This window comes from Acipenser ruthenus, chromosome 51 (genome assembly GCF_902713425.1).
Source record: "Acipenser ruthenus chromosome 51, fAciRut3.2 maternal haplotype, whole genome shotgun sequence".
In the NCBI taxonomy this organism is placed as follows: domain Eukaryota; kingdom Metazoa; phylum Chordata; class Actinopteri; order Acipenseriformes; family Acipenseridae; genus Acipenser; species Acipenser ruthenus.
This window is the reverse complement of record NC_081239.1, coordinates 4,657,501-4,685,164: the sequence shown is the minus strand read 5'-3', so window position 1 is coordinate 4,685,164 and position 27,664 is coordinate 4,657,501. Positions and strand designations below refer to the sequence as shown.

General features: G+C 40.6%; 1 long non-coding RNA gene and 6 other non-coding genes across 7 annotated transcripts; 3 read left to right on the top strand and 4 right to left on the bottom strand.

Moving 5' to 3' along the window:
• Positions 1-4,679: 4,679 nt before the first annotated feature.
• trnat-cgu (transfer RNA threonine (anticodon CGU)) lies at positions 4,680-4,751 on the bottom strand. The gene has a single exon. It is a non-coding gene; the product is annotated as a tRNA-Thr (tRNA).
• Positions 4,752-6,588: 1,837 nt separating this feature from the next.
• On the bottom strand, positions 6,589-6,660 carry trnat-cgu (transfer RNA threonine (anticodon CGU)). The gene has a single exon. It is a non-coding gene; the product is annotated as a tRNA-Thr (tRNA).
• Positions 6,661-8,225: 1,565 nt separating this feature from the next.
• On the bottom strand, positions 8,226-8,297 carry trnat-cgu (transfer RNA threonine (anticodon CGU)). The gene has a single exon. It is a non-coding gene; the product is annotated as a tRNA-Thr (tRNA).
• Positions 8,298-13,198: 4,901 nt separating this feature from the next.
• On the top strand, positions 13,199-13,270 carry trnaq-cug (transfer RNA glutamine (anticodon CUG)). Its single transcript has one exon. It is a non-coding gene; the product is annotated as a tRNA-Gln (tRNA).
• A 1,517-nt stretch (positions 13,271-14,787) lies between these two features.
• On the top strand, positions 14,788-14,859 carry trnat-cgu (transfer RNA threonine (anticodon CGU)). Its single transcript has one exon. It is a non-coding gene; the product is annotated as a tRNA-Thr (tRNA).
• A 192-nt stretch (positions 14,860-15,051) lies between these two features.
• Positions 15,052-15,123, top strand: trnat-cgu (transfer RNA threonine (anticodon CGU)). Its single transcript has one exon. It is a non-coding gene; the product is annotated as a tRNA-Thr (tRNA).
• Positions 15,124-24,155: 9,032 nt separating this feature from the next.
• Positions 24,156-26,528, bottom strand: LOC131722768 (uncharacterized). Its single transcript, XR_009320013.1, has 4 exons — positions 26,402-26,528; positions 25,755-25,871; positions 24,704-24,745; positions 24,156-24,275 (listed from the first exon to the last, which is right to left on the bottom strand). It is a non-coding gene; the product is annotated as an uncharacterized LOC131722768 (long non-coding RNA).
• Between the last annotated feature and the right edge of the window lie 1,136 nt (positions 26,529-27,664).

Genomic DNA, 27,664 nt, shown 5'->3' with positions numbered 1-27,664 from the left:
TTCGATTTCATTTTGACACACTCCATATACAGAGGATTGCTGCTATTCGATATCATTTGGACACACTCCATATACAGAGGCTTGCTGCTATTCAATTTCATTTTGACACACTCCATATACAGAGGATTCCTGCTATTCGATTTCATTTGGACACACTCCATATACAGAGGTTTGCTGATAATCGATTTCATTTTGACACACTCCATATACAGACGCTTGCTGCTATTCAATTTCATTTTGACACACTCCATATACAGAGGCTTGCTGCTATTCGATTTCATTTTGACACACTCCATATACAGAGGCTTGCTGCTATTCGATTTCATTTTGACACACTCCATATACAGAGGCTTGCTGCTATTCGATTTCATTTTGACACACTCCATATACAGAGGCTTGCTGCTATTCGATTTCATTTTGACACACTCCATATACAGAGGCTTGCTGCTATTTGATTTCATTTTGACACACTCCATTTACACAGGTTTGCTGATAGTCAATTTCATTTTGACACACTCCATATACAGAGGCTTGCTGCTATTCGATTTCATTTGGACACACTCCATATACAGAGGCTTGCTGATAATCGATTTCATTTTGACACACTCCATATACAGAGGCTTGCTGATAATCGATTTCATTTTGACACACTCCATATACAGAGGCTTGCTGCTATTCAATTTCATTTTGACACACTCCATATACAGAGGCTTGCTGCTATTTGATTTCATTTTGACACTCCATATACAGAGGTTTCCTGATAGTCGATTTCATTTTGACACACTCCATATACAGAGACTTGCTGCTATTCGATTTCATTTTGACACACTCCATATACAGAGGCTTGCTGCTATTCGATTTCATTTTGACACACTCCATATACAGAGGCTTGCTGTTATTGGATTTCATTTTGACACACTCCATATACAGAGGCTTGCTGCTATTCGATTTCATTTTGACACACTCCATATACAATGGCTTGCTGCTATTCAATTTCATTTTGACACACTCCATATACAGAGGCTTGCTGATAGTCGATTTCATTTTAACACACTCCATATACAGAGGCTTGCTGCTATTCGATTTCATTTTGACACACTCCATATACAATGGCTTGCTGCTATTCAATTTCATTTTGACACACTCCATATACAGAGGTTTGCTGATAGTCGATTTCATTTTAACACACTCCATATACAGAGGCTTGCTGTTATTGGATTTCATTTTGACACACTCCATATACAGAGGCTTGCTGCTATTCAATTTCATTTGGACACACTCCATATACAGAGGCTTGCTGCTATTCGATTTCATTTTGACACACTCCATATACAGAGGTTTGCTGATAATCGATTTCATTTTGACACACTCCATATACAGACGCTTGCTGCTATTTGATTTCATTTTGACACACTCCATATACATAGGCTTGCTGATAGTCGATTTCATTTTGACACACTCCATATACAGAGGCTTGCTGCTATTCAATTTCATTTTGACACACTCCATATACAGAGGATTCCTGCTATTCGATTTCATTTGGACACACTCCATATACAGAGGTTTGCTGATAATCGATTTCATTTTGACACACTCCATATACAGACGCTTGCTGCTATTCAATTTCATTTTGACACACTCCATATACAGAGGCTTGCTGCTATTCGATTTCATTTTGACACACTCCATATACAGAGGCTTGCTGCTATTCGATTTCATTTTGTCACACTCCATATACAGAGTCTTGCTGCTATTCAATTTCATTTTGACACACTCCATATACAGAGGCTTGCTGCTATTCGATTTCATTTGGACACACTCCATATACAGAGGATTGCTGCTATTCGATTTCATTTTGACACACTCCATATACAGAGGCTTGCTGCTATTTGATTTCATTTTGACACACTCCATATACAGAGGTTTGCTGATAATCGATTTCATTTTGACACACTCCATATATAGACGCTTGCTGCTATTCAATTTCATGAGAAAAGATCCAACTCGTTACACCCGTGCCTACAGAGGACTCTAGAAAGAATAGTCCATGTTCAGCGCAGCTCACTCTAGCCTCCAGGAACGCGCACAGATTCTCCCGTGCAGCTATAACAGCTCCAGCTGCAGCAACGCTGATCCCGGCACACACTCTAACCACAGTACATCAGTCTTCAGCACAACATGTATAAACACAGATTTTAGTCCCTACACAGATTTACTGCATAGTCAAACTTCACTCAATTGATCTATCAAAGAAAGAAAACAGTCTCGGCTCATTCCAAGCAATTCCACCCGGTTTGTCACGGGAGGGAGTATAACAGTCACAGTATTGAAATCTCAAAAACAACATCTGTCAGCGTCTTAAGCAGCCAAACATGAGCACCAATACGACTTTTTCTGTATTGTACTTCCCTGTGTGCTGCCTGAGTCGGATCTCTCTCAATCTTCGTACTCTTTCGTCCATGAAATGCTGTTCTTTCCTTTGTTATATATATATATATATAAATATATATATATATATATATATATATATATATATATATATATATATATATATATAGACACATACATATTGCATATTAATTATATATCTAGTTAGACAGTTGGCCAACGTGGAATAACCTGTGAGAGTTTAAGGAATATTTGTAGACAATCAGTCTGCAAAGACAACTTTTCAGAGTCTGCTTTTGTAAAATGTAAAATAAAAATGCCAGAATCCTTTGTTCTGAAAACACTTGAAAGAGTTCCCACTTGATCACTATCTCTGTGTGACCTCAAATTAACAAACTGCAAATTCAAGAACTTTCCCGTCAATTCTGTAGAATCTCCATTTGTACTTTTTTTGTAAATCTATCTGTGAGTGAGTGAGCACATGCTTTTACTTTTAAATTAAAAAATTAGAATTAGACAACAACCAAGCTGGTTAAACTATTATGCTTATTATTAGGAGTTAAAGAAGAAATTATGTGTATTATTATTTTATTATTATTATTTATTTCTTAGCAGATGCCCTTATCCAGGGCGACTTACAATTGTTACAAGATATCACATTATACATTATTTCACATTATACAGATATCACATTATACATTATTTCACATTATACAGATATCACATTATACATTATTTCACATTATTTTTACATGCAATTACCCATTTATACAGTTGGGTTTTTACTGGAGCAATCTAGGTAAAGTACCTTGCTCAAGGGTACAACAGCAGTGTCCCCCACTGGGGATTGAACCCACAACCCTCCGGTCAAGAGTCCAGAGCCCTAACCACTACTCCACACTGCTGCCCTGCTGTAACATTAATAGATTTAAATGTAAACTAAATACATATTTACAATACAGTATTTTGATGTCCAAGCAACAACTATATGTTGTGTGTATCACTCGGGTAAGTTATAAGTTATAACACCATGGTAACGCAGACAAGGAAGCCAGACAAAGTAATTATCAAAAGGAGGTTTATTAATTGTATTCTAAAACTATTAAAAGCAATCAAATTTAACTATGCAAAAACACACTATTAAAATGGCTAAGCACATAAGCAGGGGTGGAAATAAGACTCCCATTGTATAGCAGTAGGAGCCATTTCGGGTTTTCTGACCTGCAGACTTGTTTTTTTCCAGCTTCTTTAGTACAGTTTCTACAAGGGCAGCAGTGTGGATTAGTGGTTAGGGCTCTGGACTCCTGACCGGAGGGTCGTGGGTTCAATCCCAGGTGGGGTCACTGCTGCTGTACCCTTGAGCAAGGTACTTTACCTAGATTGCTCCAGTAAAAACCCAACTGTATAAATGGGTAATTGTATGTAAAAATAATGTGATATCTTGTAACAATTGTAAGTCACCCTGGATAAGGTTGTTGGCTAAGAAATAAATAATAATAATAATAATATAGATTAGGAATAGCAGAGGACCTAATACTGATCCCTGTGGTACACCACTGGTTACCTCGCTCCATTTTGAGGTTTCTCCTCTAATCAGTACTTTCTGTTTTCTACATGTTAACCACTCCCTAATCCATGTGCATGCATTTCCTTGAATCCCTACTGCGTTCAGTTTGAGAATTAATCTTTTATGCGGGACTTTGTCAAAAGCTTTCTGGAAATCTAAATAGACCATGTCGTATGCTTTGCAGTTATCCATTTTCAATGTTGCATCCTCAAAAAACTCAAGTAGGTTAGTTAGACACGATCTCCCTTTCCTAAAACCATGCTGGCTGTCTCCCAGGATACTGTTACCATATAGGTAATTTTCCAGTTTGGATCTTATTGTAATTTCCATAAGTTTACATATAATAGAAGTCAGGCTTATTGGTCTGTAGTTACCTGGTTCGGTTTTGTCTCCCTTTTTGTGGATCGGTATTACGTTTGCTATTTTCCAGTCTGTCGGTACAACCCCTGTGTCAAGAGACTGTTGCATGATCTTGGTTAGCGGTTTGTAAATAACTTCTTTCATTTCTTTGAGTAGTATTGGTTCTGCTTCATAGAAACAGCGTTGTTGGAGTTGGGGTATAGCTCAGTGGTAGAGCATTTGCCTGCAGATCAAGAGATCCCAGGTTCAAATCCGAGTGCCCCCTTTTTTAATTTAAATTAAAATACAAGTTGCATTATAGAATTTTTCATTTCAACTGCAAAGGTACAAACAAGTAACAAATAGTGTTTTAAAGACAGCAACAAGGTACGGACGGGGATTGAACCCGTGATCTTCGGTTTACGAGACCGACGCCTTACCACTTGGCCACCGCACCCTTCATGACTGTGACTGAAATCGGAAGCTTGGACTCTATTGAGAAGGCTGCCCGGAAAGACAAAGTATTACCTACAATTAATAACTCAGCTATATTCATATTCAGAATGTGATACAGTATTAAGACAGGGTCCAGTATTAGAAATAAATAAACACGCTTTAAGAGAAACAGCAGTGATGTTTATTGACCATTCCCATCCATTCTCTAGATGTTTCTACATTGTGGTTGCAATCCACAGGGTCAAGGGACTCAGTGATGTTAAATAAAAAAACTAGAGCCCACAATTAACCAATATAGAAAGGAAGGGGGGAGAAATGTATTGCCTGCGTGCAGCACCTTCCACTTTCCTCTATTAAATGTCATTTGCCATGTGTCTGCCCAGTTCTGAATGCTGTCGAGATCATTTTGAATGACCTTTGCTGCTGCAACAGTGTTTGCCACTCCTCCTGTTTGGAACTGCAAACACAAGTCAAAAAGGAAGTTAGAAAGGCCAACAGAGATACAGAAATGAACATTGCTAAGGGGGCTAAAACCAATTCCAAAATGTTTTTCCAATATTATAAGGGCAAGAGAGGAGGTTAAATGTCTAAGAGACACAAACGGAAAAATCACAGACTAAGAAAAAAAAAATAGTAAATATATTAAATGATTACTTTTCACAGGTTTTTACAAAGGAGGACACAGACAACATGCCCCACGTCAACCTGTTCCTATCCAGTTTTAAATAACTTCAGCATAACAGAGGCAGAACATAAGAAAGTTTCCAAATGAGGTTTCCCCATTCAGCCCATCTTGCTCGTTTGGTTGTTAGTAGCTAATTAACTTTACTATAAGAAACTGATACATCCAAGTACTTGATATAAACTGCAATAATATAATCTGTGGTAATTAGTTTAATTAACTTTACTATAAGAAACTGATAGATTTAGAGTTTGTTTTATTGTATTATCCTTTCTCATATATATATATATATATATATATATATATATAAAATCTCTACTAGACAATTATTAGACTGTGAAGTGAAGGTGGCATTGTCATATGGTTTACATTATTGTTAATGTGCTTGAGATTTTTAAAACAATTACTAATAAGAACTTGTAAAGATTATTTTTGGTATATGATTGCTTGGTTTCTCCTGGATAAAAGAGTTTGTGTGGGAACCAACCACTCGACGTCCTTGTCCTCAATAAACACAAGGTGGCGCAGTCAAATTATTAACATAAATGTAGCTATATGTATATAAAGACCTGCTACACAAGCAACCAACCGTTTGCTAAACTATTTAAGGACCAAGCGTTTTTTTGGCTGTATTTGACTCTCTTCCTATAACAATGCACAAAAAATCAATTTGTTACAGTCGCATCTTGGAATGGGTGTCCTTGTTTTCAGGACACTCTGGGGAACGTTATAGCTTCTCTTAAATAATCTGTCAAAGTCGTCTGGCAAGGCAAGCTGTGGTTTTCAATTTGAAATTTCAGTATGATGTGGTGTTGACACAATCTCGGTCCTTAAAGGGTTAAGAGCCAAACACACTGACCAATTGCGCCACAGGAATTTTCTGAGGGATACGAGGTAAAAAATCACGCGCCTTGACAGGTTGCATTCCTGAAACTGACAGCTCGGCTCAGTTGGTTGTTCTTGATAGGAAATGGTGTTGTTGGAGTCGGGGTATAGCTCAGTGGTAGAGCATTTAACAGCTGATCAAGAGATCCCCGGTTCAAATCCGAATACCCCCATTTTTATTTAAATTAAAAGACAAGTTGCATTTTATAATTTTTCATTTCAGCTGCAAAGGTACAAACAAGTAACAAATAGTGTTTTAAAGACAGCAACAAGGTACGGACGGGGATTGAACCCGTGCTCTTCGGTTTACGAGACCGACACCTTACCACTTGGCCACCGCACCCTTCATGACTGCAAATGAAATGGGAAGCTTGGACTCTATTGAGAAGGCTGCCCGGAAAGGCAATCTGCCTGGAAACCAACCTTACAGTTAACAGCTGAATGCCAAGGATGGGCAAAATAGTCTCGGAAACTCTTTAAATACAAAACATTGGTCTCCATATTTATTTAAAATACAAATAGAAAACAGGTTGCCAGACATGTATTTTAAATAGAAATTAGTAAATATTATTTTGCAAATAATATTTTTTTAAAACACTTGACACCCTCTACCGGCTGTAGTATACACCCATTTTTTATTTATTGTTTTCATAATAATGAACTGAAAGTTTCAGTACTGCCTCAGTCCACAAGCCTGTCAGTAACCGTATTTTGATCCAAAAGAACTGGTACTTCTATAGCAATAATTACAGTAGTTTTAGGCTGTCTTTGAAAATGAATTAATCTGGAGTTAAGAATCGTACATCTTTTACCAGAAACATTTTGTTTTACATTAAATGGATTTCATATTAGAGTGAAGCTATGGTCGCATTGCTGAGTAAGGAATGACCATAAAACAAGGCACATGCTAATTCTGAGGACACACTCGTTTTAGGTGTTAACCCTGTTATTTGCAGCAGCAGTGATGCAATTTTAAAGCTTTTCACCATTTTTCAATTTTTTATTTACTTAAAACGAAAATGCAGTTATTGCTCAATTTGTAATAAAGCAGTACTTGTTATATGATCCTGATTGTAATCGTAATATAATCAGAGCCTTCTGAGGACACAGACGCCGTTACCCACAGTGACTTACAATCATAAACAAAAACACATTCAAAGAATCACAGTTCAAGTATTCATACATATAAGAGCAAGAGAAAATACAATGACTTCAGTTCTAAAAAGTACAAGTATATGACTAAATACGATTCAGTAATCAGAGCAGATAACAGTGTCAGTGATAGTTACATCAGGATATGATTAAATGCAAAATACTACAGATTGAATAACACTTGTGGCAGATTACAGTAAAGTAAATGCAGTAAAATAGGGAGCAGATCAGAGCAAGTAAAGCACATTAAGGGAGAGTGATAAAGTGTCCACAGGGAAAATAGGAGTTCTACAGGTGCTGTCTGAAGAGGGGAGTCTTGAAGAGGTGCTGGAAGGTGGTCAGGGACTGGGCAGTCCTGACATACCCCTCTTTCTCTATCCCTCTCCTCTTTCTCTCTCGTTCCTCTCTTTCTCTCTCACTCTCCTCTTTCTCTCTCGTTCCTCTCTCTCTCTTATTCCTCTCTTTCTCTATCCCTCCCCTCTCTCTCTCATTCCTCTCTTTCTCTCTCCCTCCCCTCTTTCTCGTTCCTCTTTCTCTCGTTCCTCTCTTTCTCTCTCGTTCCTCATCCCTACCCTCTTTCTCTCTCATTCCTCTCTTTCTCTCTCGTTCCCCTCTTTCTCTCTCACTCTCCTCTTTCTCTCGTTTCTCCTCTTTCTCTCTCGTTCCTCTCTTTCTCTCTCTCTCCTCTCTATAGAATTTTTCTTTTCAGTTGCAAAGGTACAAACAAGTAACAAATAGTGTTTTAAAGACAGCAAAAGGTACGGACGGGGATTGAACCCGTGATCTTCGGTTTACGAGACCGACACCTTACCACTTGGCCACCGCACCCTTCATGACTGCAAATGAAATCGGAAGCTTGGACTCTATTGAGAAGGCTGCCCGGAAAGACAATCTGGCTGGAAACCAACCTTACAGTTAACAGCTGAATGCCAAGGATGGGCAAAATAGTCTCGGAAACTCTTTAAATAGAAAACATTGGTCTCCATATTTATTTAAAATACAAATAGAAAATAGGTTGCCAGACATGTATTTTAAATAGAAATGAGTAAATACTATTTTGCAAATAGTATTGTTTTAAAACACTTGACACCATCTACCGGCTGTAGTATACACCTATTTTTTATTTATTTTTTTCATAATAATGAACTGAAAGTTTCAGTACTGCCTCAGTCAACAAGCCTGTCAGGAACCGTATTTTGATCCAAAAGAACTGGTACTTCTATAGCAATAATTACAATAGTTTTAGGCTGTCTTTGAAAATGAATTACTCTGGAGTTAAGAATCGTACATCTTTTACCAGAAACATTTTGTTTTACATTAAATGGATTTCATATTAGAGTGAAGCTATATATACTATTATTTGCAGCAGCAGCGATGCAATTTTAAAGCTTTTCACCATTTTTCAACTTTTTATTTACTTAAAACAAAAATGCAGTTTCTGCTCAATTTGTAATAAAGCAGTACTTGTTATATGATCCTGACAGTAATCGTAATATAATCAGAGCCTTCTGAGGACACAGACGCCGTTACCCACAGTGACTTACAATCATAAACAAAAACACATTCAAAGAATCACAGTTCAAGTATTCATACATATAAGAGCAAGATAAAATACAATGACTTCAGTTCTAAAAAGTACAAGTATATGACAAAATACGATTCAATAATCAGAGCAGATAACAGTGTCAGTGATAGTTACATCAGGATAGGATTAAATGCAAAATACTACAGATTGAATAACACTTGTGGCAGATTACAGTACAGTAAATGCAGTAAAATAGGGAGCAGATCAGAGCAAGTAAAGCACATTAAGGGAGAGTGATAAAGTGTCCACAGGGAAAATAGGAGTTCTACAGGTGCTGTCTGAAGAGGTGAGTCTTGAGGAGGTGCTGGAATTGATTAAGTTGCGCTATGCACACATGCACATTCATAAAACATAATATACATGCACTCTTTTATTGTAACACTCAACAGAAATGCGCAAGGCAAAATATCAATCAATTTCACTCTTGGTTCATTTATTTGAAGCACCGCTTTGACAGATGTTGAATGAGAGAGAAACCTTGAAGAGGATGGTTTCGATTCATCGACCTCTGGGTTCTGGGCCCAGCACGCTTCCGCAGCACCACTCTGCTATTACCTGACAGTGCAGCGCTCTACAGGTAGTATTGTATCAGACTTTTAATCTAAAGGTCCAGGGTTCAAGTCCCTGTTCGGGCGATGTTCATTTTTAGCACTATGAATCCATATAGCACGAACAAATGGCAATTTACCCCAGTGATAAAACGTGAACCAAACGTAACGTTGGGATGTATTGCATTTGTACAGATTTTAAGTTAAAAGCTGCTGATGTTTAACAGACAGATAAAGCTAAAGCAGTGGCGTTGGTGGTATAGTGGTGAGCATAGCTGCCTTCCAAGCAGTCGACTCTCAAAAGCATGTGTTAGTTATTCACTTAATCCGTTCATATATCAGCAGCAATTGTAAAACCAGCATGTACTATAGCTAGGATAATAAGTAATAGTGGCAGGATAATTGTAGCACATTAATAAATAGTATACATAGCATAAACTAATAAACGACTCTTTAATATTACTATATATATATATATTTGTGACAAAGCACAACTCACTCGGGTTCGTGCCCCTTTAAAAATACGACCCAGAACAATGAAATGGAGTTTTAAGCGCTGGTGCGCTATTTTTAATAAACACAAAAAAATCAATACACAAAACAAACACCTAACTCCTCTTGGAGCACTAACTCAACTCTCAGGAACACCCTGACTAACGCGGGACAGCTACGCTGTTTTCCCGTCCTTCCCAAAACCACAAACTTCAACACACAGGTTTGACACCGCACTTACTTTTTCTCTCTGGCTACTCGGAGACAGAGCACCTCTCCTGCCTCCTTCTCCTCAGCAGCTTCGAGCAGACTGCCTGCTCTCCTTTTAAACCCCGCACCTGGGTCTAATTCCCCAATAACGCCCAGGTGCGGATGATCATTAATAAAACAATTAAACAATTAAATTTAAACAATAAACCAAAAAGTGCATTCTCACATGTTTCTTTTTCAGGGAGGTTTTAACCCCCTCCCTGCTGTCTCTCACAACCCGCTATCTTACACATCCCCCCCCCATGTCTTTTCAAGACACCGGCCATACCACGGCCACCTCCACCCTTAAAAGACCACCCAGCCTCAAGTCCAGCAATGTCCATTGCCGCCCTCTTCCACGGGCGGGCTTGAGGATGGGTCGGTCCTTCCCGCGCTGCCAGGAAGGGACCGCAAACCGGCGACACGGGACCCCACCGGGCTAACAGGGCCGACCGAAGCGTAGGCCGGGGCACTGGAGGATGCCGCAGTGGACACAGGTCTTCCCCTGGGAACTGGCGCAGTGATGTCCGATCACCCAGGGGGAGCGAAGCAGCTAACAGGGGGAGCAACAGCGACGTCTGGCAGCAGCCCAGCGACGTCTGGGTGCTCGGGGAGAGCGGAGCAGGTAACCAGGGGCAGAGCTGTGGCCAGTGCTGCAGACTCCTGGGCTCCAGGTCCAGCACAGGGAGGTCCAGGAAGACCGGCAGGGTGTCCAGGAGCAAGGGGTGAGGGACTGGACGCAGCGGCGCCGAACTGGACTGTAGGGGTGGTGGTCGGGGCTGTGGTGGAGGTATGCTTTTCACCTCCTCCCCTCTGGGCTCCGGAAGCGGCGGCTGCTCCCCTCTGGGCTCCGGAAGCGGCGGCTCCTCCCCTCTGGGCTCCGGAAGCGGCGGCTCCTCCCCTCTGGGCTCCGGAAGCGGCGGCTCCTCCCCTCTGGGCTCCGGAAGCGGCGGATCCTCCCCTCTGGGCTCTGGAAGCGGCGGCTCCTCCCCTCTGGGCTCTGGAAGCGGCAGCTCCTCCCCTCTGGGCTCTGGAAGCGGCAGCTCCTCCCCTCTGGGCTCTGGAGCTGGAGTCAGCGGGGTACCTCTTGCTTGCTCCCACTTTTGGAGTAGCAGGTCTAGCTCTGTCGGCTCCGGATCCGGTAGCCCCCACTCCTGTCTCCACTTCTTTGTCTGCTCTTTCTGAGCAGCGGTGTTGCGACTGATCATTGCAATTAATTCTTTAAAATCCATTTTCTGGGTCGTAGGGATGCCCACACACTCTGCCCGCATTCTCCACCATATGTGACAAAGCACAACTCACTCGGGTTCGTGCCCCTTTAAAAATACGACCCAGAACAATGAAATGGAGTTTTAAGCGCTGGTGCGCTATTTTTAATAAACACAAAAAAATCAATACACAAAACAAACACCTAACTCCTCTTGGAGCACTAACTCAACTCTCAGGAACACCCTGACTAACGCGGGACAGCTACGCTGTTTTCCCGTCCTTCCCAAAACCACAAACTTCAACACACAGGTTTGACACCGCACTTACTTTTTCTCTCTGGCTACTCGGAGACAGAGCACCTCTCCTGCCTCCTTCTCCTCAGCAGCTTCGAGCAGACTGCCTGCTCTCCTTTTAAACCCCGCACCTGGGTCTAATTCCCCAATAACGCCCAGGTGCGGATGATCATTAATAAAACAATTAAACAATTAAATTTAAACAATAAACCAAAAAGTGCATTCTCACATGTTTCTTTTTCAGGGAGGTTTTAACCCCCTCCCTGCTGTCTCTCACAACCCGCTATCTTACAATATATATTGTGAGACAGCAGGGAGGGGGTTAATTCCTCCCTCTAGGAAAACATGTGCGGAAGGCACATTTTTGGTTTGTTAATTGTTTTGTTTAATTGTTTCATTGTTTTTGTTAATTGTTTTATTAATCATTACCTGCACCTGGCTACTATTGAAAATTGGAGCCAGGTGCAGGGTTTAAAAAGAGAGCAGTCAGTCTGCTCTGGGCAGCTGCTGAAGACGGTAGAAGCCCGACTGTGCTAGTGTGTGGGTACAGCCGTAATTAAAAGAAAAGGTAGAGTGAAGCCTTTGTTTTGTGTGTGCTGTTCTGTTTCTTTTGTTTTTGTACAGGTAAACAGCTTAGCTGTCCTGTTTAGTTTAGGTTCCTGTTTTGTTTTAGTTAGTGCTCAGAGAGAGCTAGGTGTTTGTTTTGTTTATTTTTGTTTTTGTGTTTCATTAAATAGCGCAACCGCGCTTAAAAATCAATTTCTGTGTGTTGGGTCAGTGTTTTTAAAGGGGCAACGAACAGTGGTGAGTGTGATTCTTTCACAATATATATATATATATATATATATATATATATATATATATATATATATAATGGGGTGCAAATAAAAATGTCAATTAATATGCATAATACATGTTAACAAACAGCTCTCACAACCCATCAACCCATGATGTGTTACAAAAGTTAAGCAGCAATACACCGTTAGCAGCGCTGTAAACAATAGCAGTATTCAAGTTGAGTATCAATAACTCATTAGAAACATGTTCAAATAATAGCAGCACTCAAGGTGTGTATTGTCAGCTCATTAGCATACTGTGATACCAAAAAACAGCCCCTCCAAAAAAACACAATGGCAGCAATCAAGTTAAGTATCACTACTTCATAATCAACAGGTTAAGTAGGAGAGTGGGAGAGGGGAGGGATGCGCCACGCACACCACACAGACACAATGTAATGTGAATACAAGTCATATTCTTTTACCAAGAAAGCGCTTCATGGGTCACCAGCGGGAACATGCGACACTTTGGAGCAGCAGGAGAGACCTGCCAGGCGCTCCGCAGGACATCACCGTCGGTTCCATGGTGTAATGGTTAGCACTCTGGACTCTGAATCCAGCGATCAGAGTTCAAATCTCGGGGGGACCTAACTGAGGGTTATACTTCATTTTAAAAGGAAAATATTGTCAATTTGACAATTTCCAGCGACCCCTCTTGCACAGTAAAATTATTTTTACAAAAGCTGCAAATATTAGGGCTAACACCTAAAACGACTGTGTTTCATTATTTATTATTATTATTATTTATTATTATTTATTTATTTGTTTATTTAGCAGACGCCTTTATCCAAGGTGACTTACAGAGACTCTCAGTGTGTTTCAGTGTTCTGGTGAAAGAGGGAACCATCGCTATGTTTAGATATACAGCATATTCACATGACGAATCCATTTGTTATTTCAGATCGTGGCGGAGCTCCAGAAAGACGAAGGGTGTGCGGCCTCCTGTATGTCAGGACTTCCCAGTCCCTGACCACCTTCCAGCACCTCCTCAAGACTCACCTCTTCAGACAGCACCTGTAGAACTCCTATTTTCCCTGTGGACACTTTATCACTCTTCCTTAATGTGCTTTACTTGCTCTTATCTGCTCCTTATTCTACTACATTTACTTTACTGTAATCTGCCACAAGTGTTATTCAATCTGTAGTATTTTGCATTTAATCATATCCTGATGTAACTATCACTGACACTGTTATCTGCTCTGATTATTGAATCGTATTTTGTCATATACTTGTACTTTTTAGAACTGAAGTCATTGTATTTTATCTTGCTCTTATATGTATGAATACTTGAACTGTGATTCTTGAAATGTATTTTTGTTTACGATTGTAAGTCACTGTGGGTAACGGCGTCTGTGTCCTCAGAAGGCTCTGATTATATTACGATTACTGTCAGGATCATATAACAAGTACTGCTTTATTACAAATTGAGCAGAAACTGCATTTTTGTATTAATTTTTTTTAAAAAATTGAAAAATGTTGAAAAGCTTTAAAATTGCATCGCTGCTGCTGCAAATAATAGGGTTAACACCTAAAACGAGTGTGTCCTCAGAATTAGCATGTGCCTTGTTTTATGGTCATTCCTTACTCAGCAATGCGACCATAGCTTCACTCTAATATGAAATCCATTTACTGTAAAACAAAATGTTTCTGTTAAAAGATGTACGATTCTTAACTCCAAATTAATTCATTTTCAAAGACAGCCTAAAACTACTGTAATTATTGCTATAGAAGTACCAGTTCTTTTGGATCAAAATACGGTTCCTGACAGGCTTGTGGACTGAGGCAGTACTGAAACTTTCAGTTCATTATTATGAAAACAATAAATAAAAAATGGGTGTATACTACAGCCGGTAGAAGGTGTCAAGTGTTTTAAAAAAAATACTATTTACTCATTTCTATTTAAAATACATGTCTGGCAACCTATTTTCTATTTGTATTTTAAATAAATATGGAGACCAATGTTTTCTATTTAAAGAGTTTCCGAGACTATTTTGGCATCCTTGGCATTCAGCTGTTAACTGTAAGGTTGGTTTCCAGGCAGATTCTCTTTCCAGGCAGCCTTCTCAATAGAGTCCAAGCTTCCGATTTTGTTCGCATGTAATGAAGGGTGCCGTGGCCAAGTGGTAAGGCGTCGGTCTCGTAAACCGAAGATCACGGGTTCAATCCCCGTCCGTACCTTGTTGCTGTCTTTAAAACACTATTTGTTACTTGTTCAGCTGAAATGAAAAATTATATGATGCAACATGTATTTTAATTTAAATTATAAAAGGGGGCACTCGGAATTGAACCTGGGATTTCTTGATCAGATTCTCTTTCCGGGCAGCCTTCTCAATAGAGTCCAAGCTTCCGATTTCATTTGCAGTCATGAAGGGTGCGGTGGCCAAGTGGTAAGGCGTCGGTCTCGTAAACCGAAGATCACGGGTTCAATCCCCGTCCGTACCTTGTTGCTGTCTTTAAAACACTATTTGTTACTTGTTTGTACCTTTGCAGCTGAAAGACAAATTATATAATGCAAATTGTATTTTAATTTAAATAAAAATGGGGGCACGCAGATTTGAACCTGGGATCTCTTGCTCTGCAGGCAAATGCTCTACCACTGAGCTATACCCCGACTCCAACAACACCATTTTCTACGAAGCACAACCAATAGTACTCAATGAAATGAAAGAAGTTATTTACAAACCGCTAACCAAGATCATGCAACAGTCTCCTGACACAGGGGTTGTACCGACAGACTGGAAAATAGCAAACGTAATACCGATCCACAAAAAGGGAGACAAAACCGAACCAGGTAATTACAGACCAATAACTTTTATTATATGAAAACTTATGGAAACTATAATAAGATCCAAAATGGAAAATTACCTATATGGTAACAGTATCCTGGGAGACAGTCAGCATGGTTTTAGGAAAGGGAGATCGTGTCTAACTAACCTACTTGACTTTTTTGAGGATGCAACATCGACAATGGATAATTGCAAAGCAGACAACATGGTTTATTTAGATTTCCAGAAAGCTTTTGACAAAGTCCCACATAAAAGATTAATTCTCAAACTGAACACAGTAGGGATTCAAGGAAATGCATGCACATGGATTAGGGAGTGGTTAACAAGTAGAAAACAGAAAGTACTGATTAGAGGAGAAACCTCAAAATAGAGCGAGGTAACCAGTGGTGTACCACAGTGATCAGTATTAGATCCTCTGCTATTCCTAATCTACATTAATAATTTAGATTCTGGTATAGTAAGCAAACTAGTTAAATTTGCAGATGACACAAAAATAGGAGGAGTGGCAAACAGTGTTGCAGCAGCAAAGGTCATTCAAAATGATCTAGACAGCATTCAGAACTGGGCAGACACATGGCAAATGACATTTAATAGAGAAAAGTGTAAAGTATTGCACTAGGAAATAAAAATGTGCATTATAAATATCATATGGGAGATAGTGAAACTGAAGAAGGGAACTATGAAAAAGACCTAGGAGTTTATGTTGACTCAGAAATGTCTTCATCTAGACAATGTGGGGAAGCTATAAAAAAGGTCAAGAAGATGCTCGGATATATTGTGAGAAGTGTTGAATTTAAATCAAGGGAAGTAATGTTAAAACTTTACAATGCATTAGTAAGACCTCACCTAGAATATTGTGTTCAGTTCTGGTCACCTCGTTACAAAAAGGATATTGCTGCTCTAGAAAGAGTGCAAAGAAGAGCAACCAGAATTATCCCGGGTTTAAAAGGCATGTTGTATGCAGACAGGCTCAAAGAATTGAATCTGTTCAGTCTTGAACAAAGAAGACTACGCGGCGATCTGATTCAAGCATTCAGAATCCTAAAAGGTATTGACAATATCGACCCAGGGGACTTTTTCAACCTGAAAAAAGAAACAAGGACCAGGGGTCACCAATGGAGATTAGATAAAGGGGCATTCAGAACAGAAAATAGGAGGCACTTTTTTACACAGAGAATTGTGAGGGTCTGGATCCAACTCCCCAGTAATGTTGTTGAAGCTGACACCCTGGGAACCTTCAAGAAGCTGCTTGATGAGATTCTGGGATCAATAAGCTACTAACAACCAAACGAACAAGATGGGCTGAATGGGGCCTACTCTCATTGGTAAACTTTCTTATGTTCTTATGTTCTTATTCCTTATACAATGCTGCCACCGTGTGGACATTTACTAGAACTGCTTGTTCTATATATATATTTATGTCAAGTCTCAAGTCACAACGGTCAAGGGTCAAGTCTGGAAACAGCCAAGCCTGATTGGCGTGATGAGGAATATAAGGATGATGATGATGATGATGATGATGATGACGATGATGATGATGAGGAGGAGTGTGAGGGAGGAGACCCTCACATTGTCTCAGTATGTATCTGGACATTTACTGCAAATGTTTTTTAATCTGTTTTTGTATGGTGTTGCTGATCCTTGTGTCTAGTAAGGAAAATAATAAAAACAAAATTCACTTCCCTGTTGTACGGGGACTGGAGGCCTGTGGTTGGGACTGTCCTGAAAACCAAAAGAAAGGTTAATGAAGAGTACGGTTTAGAGAGCTGGTTTGGAAAGGAGCACACTTCCAGAACAATGGATTGCAGTACTATTGTTGAGATAAACTGATATGCAATGGTTCAGGTAACCTGAGTTGGGTGTGGTGGTGAGGTCCTCCATCTTGACAGGAAGTGGGGAAGCAGCCATGTTGGTGAGGGAAGCTTTTATTGACTTCCCTGAGTACTGACTTCCTGTAGTCAGGGCAGTACCTGTAGAAGATATTGAAAGGGGGGACAGCTGATTTTAAGTACGTTTCCCTCTGCTTGTTTTAAAGCATAGTTTTAATGCACGTGTTAGATTAATGTTTATATATAATATATATTCATTGATTTGTTTCTTTTTGAGTACTTTATTTATTCTTGATAACTGTTTGCTGGTTTGTTTCTATATACCCACCTGCAGAATGGTTTATTCTGGGGGAGGGGGAGGTCTGGAAGGGTATAAAGGCTGTTAGTTTTGTTCAGTCAGGATCGTCTTTTTGTGCAGATCAGAGGGCAGTTTTGCAGCTCTGTGGTTGGACTCAGTTATTGGAGTCAGTACCTGTGATTAGGTGACTATAAATAGTTCTTTTTGGTTTCCACTTTTTCTTTCCTCAAATTGTTCGATATTTTGTTCAATTAGCTTTTTGTTTATTATTTTTCTTAAATAAAAATAATTGGTTTGGTACCAAACTTCTCTGTGATCCTTGTGCGTGTGTGTGTCAGTCACACTCACACACACACACACCGAGACACACACACCGAGACACACACAGTGAGACACACACAGTGAGACACACACACCGAGACAAACACACCGAGACACACACACACTGAGACACTCACACAGTGAGACACTCACACAGTGAGACACTCACACACACACACTGAGACAAACACACTGAGACACACACACACACTGAGAGACACACACATACGCTGAGACACACACACACTGAGACACACACACTGAGACACACACTCAAGCACTGAGACACAAACACACACACATACACTGAGACACAAACACACTGACACACACACTCACGCACTGAGATACAAACACACTGAGACACACACTGAGACACACACACTTAGACAAACACACTGAGACACACACACTGAGACACACACACACACAGGTACAATTATGTTATGCTAATTGTTAAATATTCAGATTTAGCGGCCAGTTAAATATTTAACTAAATTTTAAATCTAGCTAAGAGATTTAAGATTTAATTAAATATTTAGCTATCAGTGATCTCACACACACACAGGTCTCAGCTGTTGGTGTTCTGAGCTGGCATCAGTGTAGATGTTATTTTGCTTTCATGGCATCGGAGATCTTGTTTTTTTTTGAGCTGGCATGGCACAGAGATGTTAGTTTCTAAGCAAATAAATGACTTCATACAGCACAGATATACAGCTAGCTTATGTAATTTCCTTGCCCAAATTTGGTCTCATTTCCCTAGCATGATCCATGGTGTGAGACAAAGCATATTAAAAGTGAACATTAAACATTAAAAGCGTTTCTTCTTCACTTTACCAATGTCAGCAGAAACCCAGATAACAAGAAGTTCCATTTTAGAACAATGATGTGAGTTTTGCTCAATTCTCACAGGCAGCAAAGCGCTATACTCATGCATCACAAGGGTGAACGACAAGACTGGTGATTGCAAACTACTGATGTGCACCAGCCATGTACAGCTTGATGTTAAGAGTCCATTAACCCTGCGTTGATTCAGAGCTTACACAGGAAAATCACACAATGTTTACAGTTTCAATGATTTCTCACTTCCTTCAACATTTAAATGAGAAGCATAAGTAACGGGTTGTATAATGAAAAGGAACAAAGGCTGATGAAACAATAAGAGCTCATGCCATTTAACTGGAACAGTGTGTACCCTGCCCCACACACGGTGCGTGCTTATCAGAAAAAAACTGCGTGTTCCAATTGTATAGTGTGTTATTATGAGTTCCGTGACACTTACCTGAAGTTATAACATGTCACTTTTAACAAAAGTAAGGGATTTTAAACCAGTTTGAATTGGTTTGATTATGGTTTGTACACAGGCTCAAAACAGCTTATTAAGCAGAAACAAAGTTTTGATCATCCCTCCGAGGTCACAGCTGCACTCTGAGTTATGAAAAGCCAGTCACTCCCACATGGGTGTATTTGGGGTCACATGCCAAGCTAAACAGCTACAAGGTCAGGGAAGCAAGAGTTTTAAAATCCTTGCACAGTACTTGAATTTGGTGTTATGTTTGCATCCTATGGTTACATAATATATATATATTTTATTTTTTAATTGTTTATTTACAGATTACCAGATACTCATTTTTAATTCATCAATAAAAACACCCTGAACTGCAGCGGTGACACTAACGCTTTGTTTTAATTAGGGAAGATGTCCAGGAAACACTGTCTAGTGTCTTTAGACCTCCATCCAATTTACCTTTTGCCGCTAAGGTTTTAGAGAAGGTGGGAGCTGGCCAATGCAATATATTTCTGGGTGATAACCATATACTTGAAAAGTTTCAATCAGGCTTTAGATCTGGTGACAGTACAGAGACTGCCCTAGTCAAAGTGCTGAATGATTTACAAATGAGCACAGACTCCAGTCACATATCCATTCTGGTTCTGCTAGATCTAAGTGCAGCATTTGATACTATTGATCATGCTAGTTTAACTGATCACCTTGAAAGTTGGATAGGGCTTTCAGGAACTGTTTTAGACTGGCTTAGGTCATATCTTACGGACAGGTAGAATTTTGTTTCAATAGCAGACTCTGTATCACAATTATCCACTATCTCCTGTGGTGACCCCAGGGCTCCATTCTTGGCCCCTTACTATTCTCCTTATAGATGCTACCATTGGGCATGATTATCTGTAAACACCATGTACATCTTCACTGTGATGCTGATGACACAACTTTACATCTCTGTGAAACCTGGGGATATATCGGTTGTCTCCACCCTAATTGCATGTCTGTTGGAGGTGGAAAGCTGGATGTCCCAACATTTTTTGCAGTTAAATTCAGGTAAGACTGAAGTTGGAGCAGAAATTGGAGTTGGTAAATTCTATAAAAACTAATTTAGGTAAACATAATTCAAATATAAATTCCAAAGCCAGAAACCTGGGATTTGTAATTGATTCTGATTTATGATTTGAGGGCCATATTCACAATACCACTAAAGTGTCCTTTTATTATTTATGTAACATTGCCAAGATTAGGTCTTTTTTAATCATTGCCTGATGCTGAGAAGCTAATTCATGTGTCTGTGCTGTGTATCTGTACTGTATGTGTGTCAGTGTGTCTGTGCTGTGTGTCTGTACTGTATGTGTGTCAGTGTGTCTGTGCTGTGTGTCTGTACTGTATGTGTGTCAGTGTGTCTGTGCTGTGTATCTGTACTGTATGTGTGTCAGTGTGTCTGTGCTGTGTGTCTGTACTGTATGTGTGTCAGTGTGTCTGTGCTGTGTATCTGTACTGTATGTGTGTCAGTGTGTCTGTGCTGTGTGTCTGTACTGTATGTGTGTCAGTGTGTCTGTGCTGTGTGTCTGTACTGTGGATGTGTGTCAGTGTGTCTGTGCTATGTGTCTGTACTGTATGTGTGTCAGTGTGTCTGTGCTGTGTGTCTGTACTGTGGATGTGTGTCAGTGTGTCTGTGCTATGTGTCTGTACTGTATGTGTGTCAGTATGTCTGTGCTGTGTGTCTGTACTGTATGTGTGTCAGTGTGTCTGTGCTGTATGTGTGTCAGTGTGTCTGTGCTGTGTGTCTGTACTGTATGTGTGTCAGTGTGTCTGTGCTGTGTGTCTGTACTGTATGTGTGTCAGTGTGTCTGTGCTGAGTGTCTGTACTGTATGTGTGTCAGTGTGTCTGTGCTGTGTGTCTGTACTGTATGTGTGTCAGTGTGTCTGTGCTGTGTGTCTGTACTGTATGTGTGTCAGTGTGTCTGTGCTGTGTGTCTGTACTGTATGTGTGTCAGTGTGTCTGTCTGTACTGTATGTGTGTCAGTGTGTCTGTGCTGTGTATCTGTACTGTATGTGTGTCAGTGTGTCTGTGCTGTGTGTCTGTACTGTATGTGTCTCAGTGTGTCTGTGCTGTGTGTCTATACTTTATGTGTGTCAGTGTGTCTGTGCTGTGTATCTGTACTGTATGTGTGTCAGTGTCTGTGCTGTGTGTCTGTACTGTATGTGTGTCAGTCTGTCTGTGCTGTGTATCTCTACTGTATGTGTGTCAGTGTGTCTGTGCTGTGTGTCTGTACTGGATGTGAGTCAGTTTGTCTGTGCTGTGTGTCTGTGCTGTATGTGTGTCAGTGTGTCTGTGCTGTGTGTCTGTACTGTATGTGTGTCAGTGTGTCTGTGCTGTGTGTCTGTACTGTATGTGTGTCAGTGTGTCTGTGCTGTGTGTCTGTACTGTATGTGTGTCAGTGTGTCTGTGCTGTGTGTCTGTACTGTATGTGTGTCAGTGTGTCTGTGCTGTGTGTCTGTACTGTATGTGTGTCAGTGTGTCTGTGCTGTGTGTCTGTACTGGATGTGTGTCAGTGTGTCTGTGCTGTGTGTCTGTACTGGATGTGTGTCAGTGTGTCTGTGCTGTCTGTCTGTACAGTATGTGTGTCAGTGTGTCTGTGCTGTCTGTCTGTACGGTATGTGTGTCAGTGTGTCTGTGCTGTGTGTCTGTACTGTATGTGTGTCAGTGTGTCTGTGCTGTGTGTCTGCACTGTATGTGTGTCAGTGTGTCTGTGCTGTGTGTCTGTACTGTATGTGTGTCAGTGTGTCTGTGCTGTGTGTCTGTACTGTATGTGTGTCAGTGTGTCTGTGCTGTGTGTCTGTACTGGATGTGTGTCAGTGTGTCTGTGCTGTGTGTCTGTACTGGATGTGTGTCAGTGTGTCTGTGCTGTCTGTCTGTACGGGATGTGTGTCAGTGTGTCTGTGCTGTCTGTCTGTACGGTATGTGTGTCAGTGTGTCTGTGCTGTCTGTCTGTACGGTATGTGTGTCAGTGTGTCTGTGCTGTCTGTCTGTACGGTATGTGTGCCAGTGTGTCTGTGCTGTCTGTCTGTACGGTATGTGTGTCAGTGTGTCTGTGCTGTGTGTCTGTACTGTATGTGTGTCAGTGTGTCTGTGCTGTGTGTCTGTACTGTATGTGTGTCAGTGCTGTGTGTCTGTACTGGATGTGTGTCAGTGTGTCTGTGCTGTGTGTCTGTACTGGATGTGTGTCAGTGTGTCTGTGCTGTGTGTCTGTACTGGATGTGTGTCAGTGTGTCTGTGCTGTGTGTCTGTACTGTATGTGTGTCAGTGTGTCTGTGCTGAGTGTCTGTACTGTATGTGTGTCAGTGTGTCTGTGCTGTGTGTCTGTACTGTATGTGTGTCAGTGTGTCTGTGCTGTGTGTCTGTACTGTATGTGTGTCAGTGTGTCTGTGCTGTGTGTCTGTACAGTATGTGTGTCAGTGTGTCTGTGCTGTGTGTCTGTACTGTATGTGTGTCAGTGTGTCTGTGCTGTGTGTCTGTACTGTATGTGTGTCAGTGTGTCTGTGCTGTGTGTCTGTACTGTGTGTGTGTCAGTGTGTCTGTGCTGTGTGTCTGTACTGGATGTGTGTCAGTGTGTCTGTGCTGTCTGTCTGTACTGGATGTGTGTCAGTGTGTCTGTGCTGTGTGTCTGTACAGTATGTGTGTCTGTGCTGTCTGTCTGTACAGTATGTGTGTCTGTGCTGTCTGTCTGTACTGTATGTGTGTCAGTGTGTCTGTGCTGTGTGTCTGTACTGTATGTGTGTCAGTGTGTCTGTGCTGTGTATCTGTACTGTATGTGTGTCAGTGTGTCTGTACTGGATGTGTGTCAGTGTGTCTGTGCTGTGTGTCTGTACTGGATGTGTGTCAGTGTGTCTGTGCTGTGTGTCTGTACTGGATGTGTGTCAGTGTGTCTGTGCTGTGTATCTCTACTGTATGTGTGTCAGTGTGTCTGTACTGTATGTGTGTCAGTGTGTCTGTGCTGTGTGTCTGTACTGTGGATGTGTGTCAGTGTGTCTGTGCTGTGTGTCTGTACTGTATGTGTGTCAGTGTGTCTGTGCTGTGTATCTCTACTGTATGTGTGTCAGTGTGTCTGTGCTGTGTATATGTACTGTATGTGTGTCAGTGTGTCTGTGCTGTGTGTCTGTACTGTATGTGTGTCAGTGTGTCTGTGCTGTGTATCTGTACTGTATGTGTGTCAGTGTGTCTGTGCTGTGTGTCTGTACTGTATGTGTGTCAGTATGTCTGTGCTGTGTGTCTGTACTGTATGTGTGTCAGTGTGTCTGTGCTGTGTGTCTGTACTGTATGTGTGTCAGTGTGTCTGTGCTGTGTATCTGTACTGTATGTGTGTCAGTGTGTCTGTGCTGTGTGTCTGTACTGTATGTGTGTCAGTGTGTCTGTGCTGTGTGTCTGTACTGTATGTGTGTCAGTGTGTCTGTGCTGTGTGTCTGTACTGTATGTGTGTCAGTGTGTCTGTGCTGTGTGTCTGTACTGTATGTGTGTCAGTGTGTCTGTGCTGTGTATCTGTACTGTATGTGTGTCAGTGTGTCTGTGCTGTGTGTCTGTACTGTATGTGTGTCAGTGTGTCTGTGCTGTGTGTCTGTACTGTATGTGTGTCAGTGTGTCTGTGCTGTGTGTCTGTACTGTATGTGTGTCAGTGTGTCTGTGCTGTGTGTCTGTACTGTATGTGTGTCAGTGTGTCTGTGCTGTGTGTCTGTACTGTATGTGTGTCAGTGTGTCTGTGCTGTGTGTCTGTACTGTATGTGTGTCAGTGTGTCTGTGCTGTGTATCTGTACTGTATGTGTGTTAGTGTGTCTGTGCTGTGTGTCTGTACTGTATGTGTGTCAGTGTGTCTGTGCTGTGTGTCTGTGTGCATAACCAGTGGAACAGGCCCCGCCCCCAGCCCTGCTGAATTCCACAGAATAAGAAGCAGAGACACAGAGAGGGAAGATGTTTCCTGTTTTATTTGTTTCTAGACTACATTAGAGGAATTGCAGTTCCAACAAGAAGCCTCTGCTTTTAAACAGGCGAGCGATTCTCCTCCTCTACTGCACACCTTCTCCTGAAAAAAAAAAACACCACAAGCTTGAAATAGAAGAATAACACTGATACATTATAAAATGCATTTAAGTAGAGGAGATTATATGGAGTGAATGGCGTCTTCTGGCTGGTATTATTATTATTATGTATTTCTTAGCAGACGCATAAACGTATACATTATAAACTACATTCAAATACAAAGTCACATGAAGTCAGACCCCAGGCAAGTCTGTTACAAGGATCTGCCCGCTTCCTAGAAAATATTTACATTTCTACTGATGGAGTCGCCTGCCTCGCTGAAGCCACGTTGCTGCTGTTTGTCAAAATGTTCACAATGAAGAATGTTACAGTTGCAGGGATGATGTCACTGAAACAGCTGGAGCAACATGTGGGGACTGAGAACTCCATTTAAAAAAAAGAACAAAAACCCGGACACTTTAAAAGACGTACCTTCACCCTGTGCGAATGGAGGAAGAATCAGGATAAAGGGACCTTTTGATGCAGATCAAAAGAAATACAAAGAGCTGTGAGGGCTATGTGGAGAAAAACTGCACTACAAATTCATATGCATATTTTTTAGAATTATTTTCGTGTTTTCAAAATGAAAATCCACCAAACGAAGATAGTCTTAAACAAACAAAACAAAAAATTCTTAAAAGTTTATTTCAAATGTTCTTGCCTTATTTGTTAATTTGCCAGACACACACACACACACACACACACACACACACAGACACACACACAGACACACACACACACACAGACACACACACACACACACACACACACACACACAGACACACACACACACACAGAGACACACACACACAGTAATAACAGTCAATAAAAACATCTTGATGCTTATTTTCTAAACACGGCGCAGTGGTTACAATTTAAACACTATTAAGTGTTTAAAAACTAAACACTTTGATTGAATATGTAAAAAATAAAGTTTAAATTATACACCTGTTCAGACAGCACCTGTAAAACCCTCACAGCTCTACCTCTCTGGACTACATGACACCCAAACTTGCATGTTCATTAACTCCCACTTATCTGCCTCCTGCCTTGCTGCTCCCTGCTATTGCTCCTAGTTAGATCTGAATATAAATCCTGTATTTGAATTCACCTGCACTGGAACTGGATATCTGCAGTAGTATTTTGTATAGCGGCTGCTCCTCTACTGCACTTCCAGCACTCCTATCTGATCCTGCTCATAACTGGAACTGGATATCTGCAGTAGTATTTTGTATAGCGGCTGCTCCTCTACTGCACTTCCAGCACTCCTATCTGATCCTGCTCATAACTGGAACTGGATATCTGCAGTAGTATTTTGTATAGCGGCTGCTCCTCTACTGCACTTCCAGCACTCCTATCTGATCCTGCTCATAACTGGAACTGGATATCTGCAGTAGTATTTTGTATAGCTCTTTAATCAACAGATTTGGGGTCTGTGTGGAATGCAGGTCTGCTGTAGATTTAAACACTTTAAATGACGTACCTCTTCCCTCAGGCAGCACTGCGGGTTCATTGCCAGCTTCTCTTTTGCCTCTAAAATAATCTGCTATATTATAGCTCGGTAGCTTATTCGGAGCTACAAAAAAAAACGTCTCCACAGCTGAAACAAAGCAAGAAAACTTGTCAGCACTGTTCTGGAGAGTTCGACAACACATTCCTACAGGTCACACTCACACTAGTCACAAAAGTACAAATCAAAGGCCTTTTGGAGAAGAGAAACAGCAATACTAAACTACTATAGTGCTAAAACTATAGGTAAAGATATCATATTAACTGTAGTTTTTATACAGTAAACACTATAATGGAAACTGCATTGAAATAGCACTACCATAGTAAAAGAAATAGGAACATGATGGTACAGTGTTGGATTACATTATAGATACCACGGTTGTGAAACTACTTTTAGAAATCAAATAAAGTCCCGTAGGATGCCCATGGTGGTGCTACAGTAGGCTGTTGCATTATAGTACCATTAATAGCGCATGATGGTACTGGAGCAATCTAGGTAAAGTCCCTGCTTGCTTGCTTGCTCAAGGGTACAGCAGCAGCAGAGCTACCCTGCAGAAACATCTTGGATCAATGTGCAATTCTTTGAAAGAATATAGAAAGAGATGGTAGGATTGTACTCACAGCTGCAGAGGAAAGCCAGGGCGGAAATTAGCACCAGAGTCTTCATCTTGTCTGCTGGTCTCGGGCTGTTCAAGTCAGTGAAGTCAGAGCAGAGAAGCAACCGTATTTATACAGGAATGGGGCTCTGAAGCGAACTCTGTTATCATCATTGTTTGCAAGAATTTGCATAAAAGACAAAATATCTGCAACATTGCATCAATGAGACAGGTGACCTCACCAGCATATCTCATCATGTAAATACTGTATGCGAAGCGGGCTGATGTTTGTCATAGAATTGCCTGGGGTCTGACTTCATGTGACTTTATATTTGAATGTAGTTTATAATGTATACCAGCGAGAAGATGCCATTCGCTCAATATAATCTCTATTTCAATGCATTTTATAATTTACTCTTATTCTTATTATTACTCATTTAATTGGCTTACTGGAAAAGAATTCCATTGAGGGTTTCTGTGATGTCATAAACTACAAGTCCGTTTGCTTGAGTAGCTTAAAACAGTGTTTCTCAACCCTGGTCATGGGGACCCCACTGTCTGTCTGTCTGTGTCTCTGCTGGTTTTTGTACCAACTAAGGAACTGCTTTCAATGACTTAACTGAAGCATTAATTGAAACCAATTTGCATAATCAGAGCTTTTTAATAACTTTTTATTCAGCAAAATTATTTTAAAAATGTCATCAAATTGTTTAGTCAAATTGAGTGTTTTTCAATGAAGTAATTGAGAACAGCTCCTCAGCTGGAACAAAAACCAGCAGAAACACAGACAGGCAGACAGGGGGGTTCCCACGACCAGGGTCAGGAAAATACTGCTTCTATACGTTATAAAATGCACTTCTCATAAGAGAATTCATTCATTCAGTGTTCAGACTCCTCACTGTTTAACTCTTTTCTCATTTCTTTCAACTGTTTTACTCATACCTGCACTGTAAAAATAGCACTAGGAAACAAATATTTTGTTAAAATAAGCCATACTTGTAAATTGTATAAAATCGAATACATTAGTAGTCTTTTTGATTTTTTCCCTATGGCAAAAATAAATATGTTAAGGGAGAGGTTTCATCTGGGTTCTTAAATACCTCGATTGGAAGGTAAAGTTTGGAGAACTTTCATTTAGAATTCTGTAAAGAACCAAAAAGGTCCTGTGTAGGGGACAAGCCAAAGAACTATAAAAAGTTCTGAGAGGAACTGATTGTTCTTAGAGTGACATTTGAAGTACATAGTAGTCATACAGTGTAGTAGCCCATTTATTATTATTATTATTATT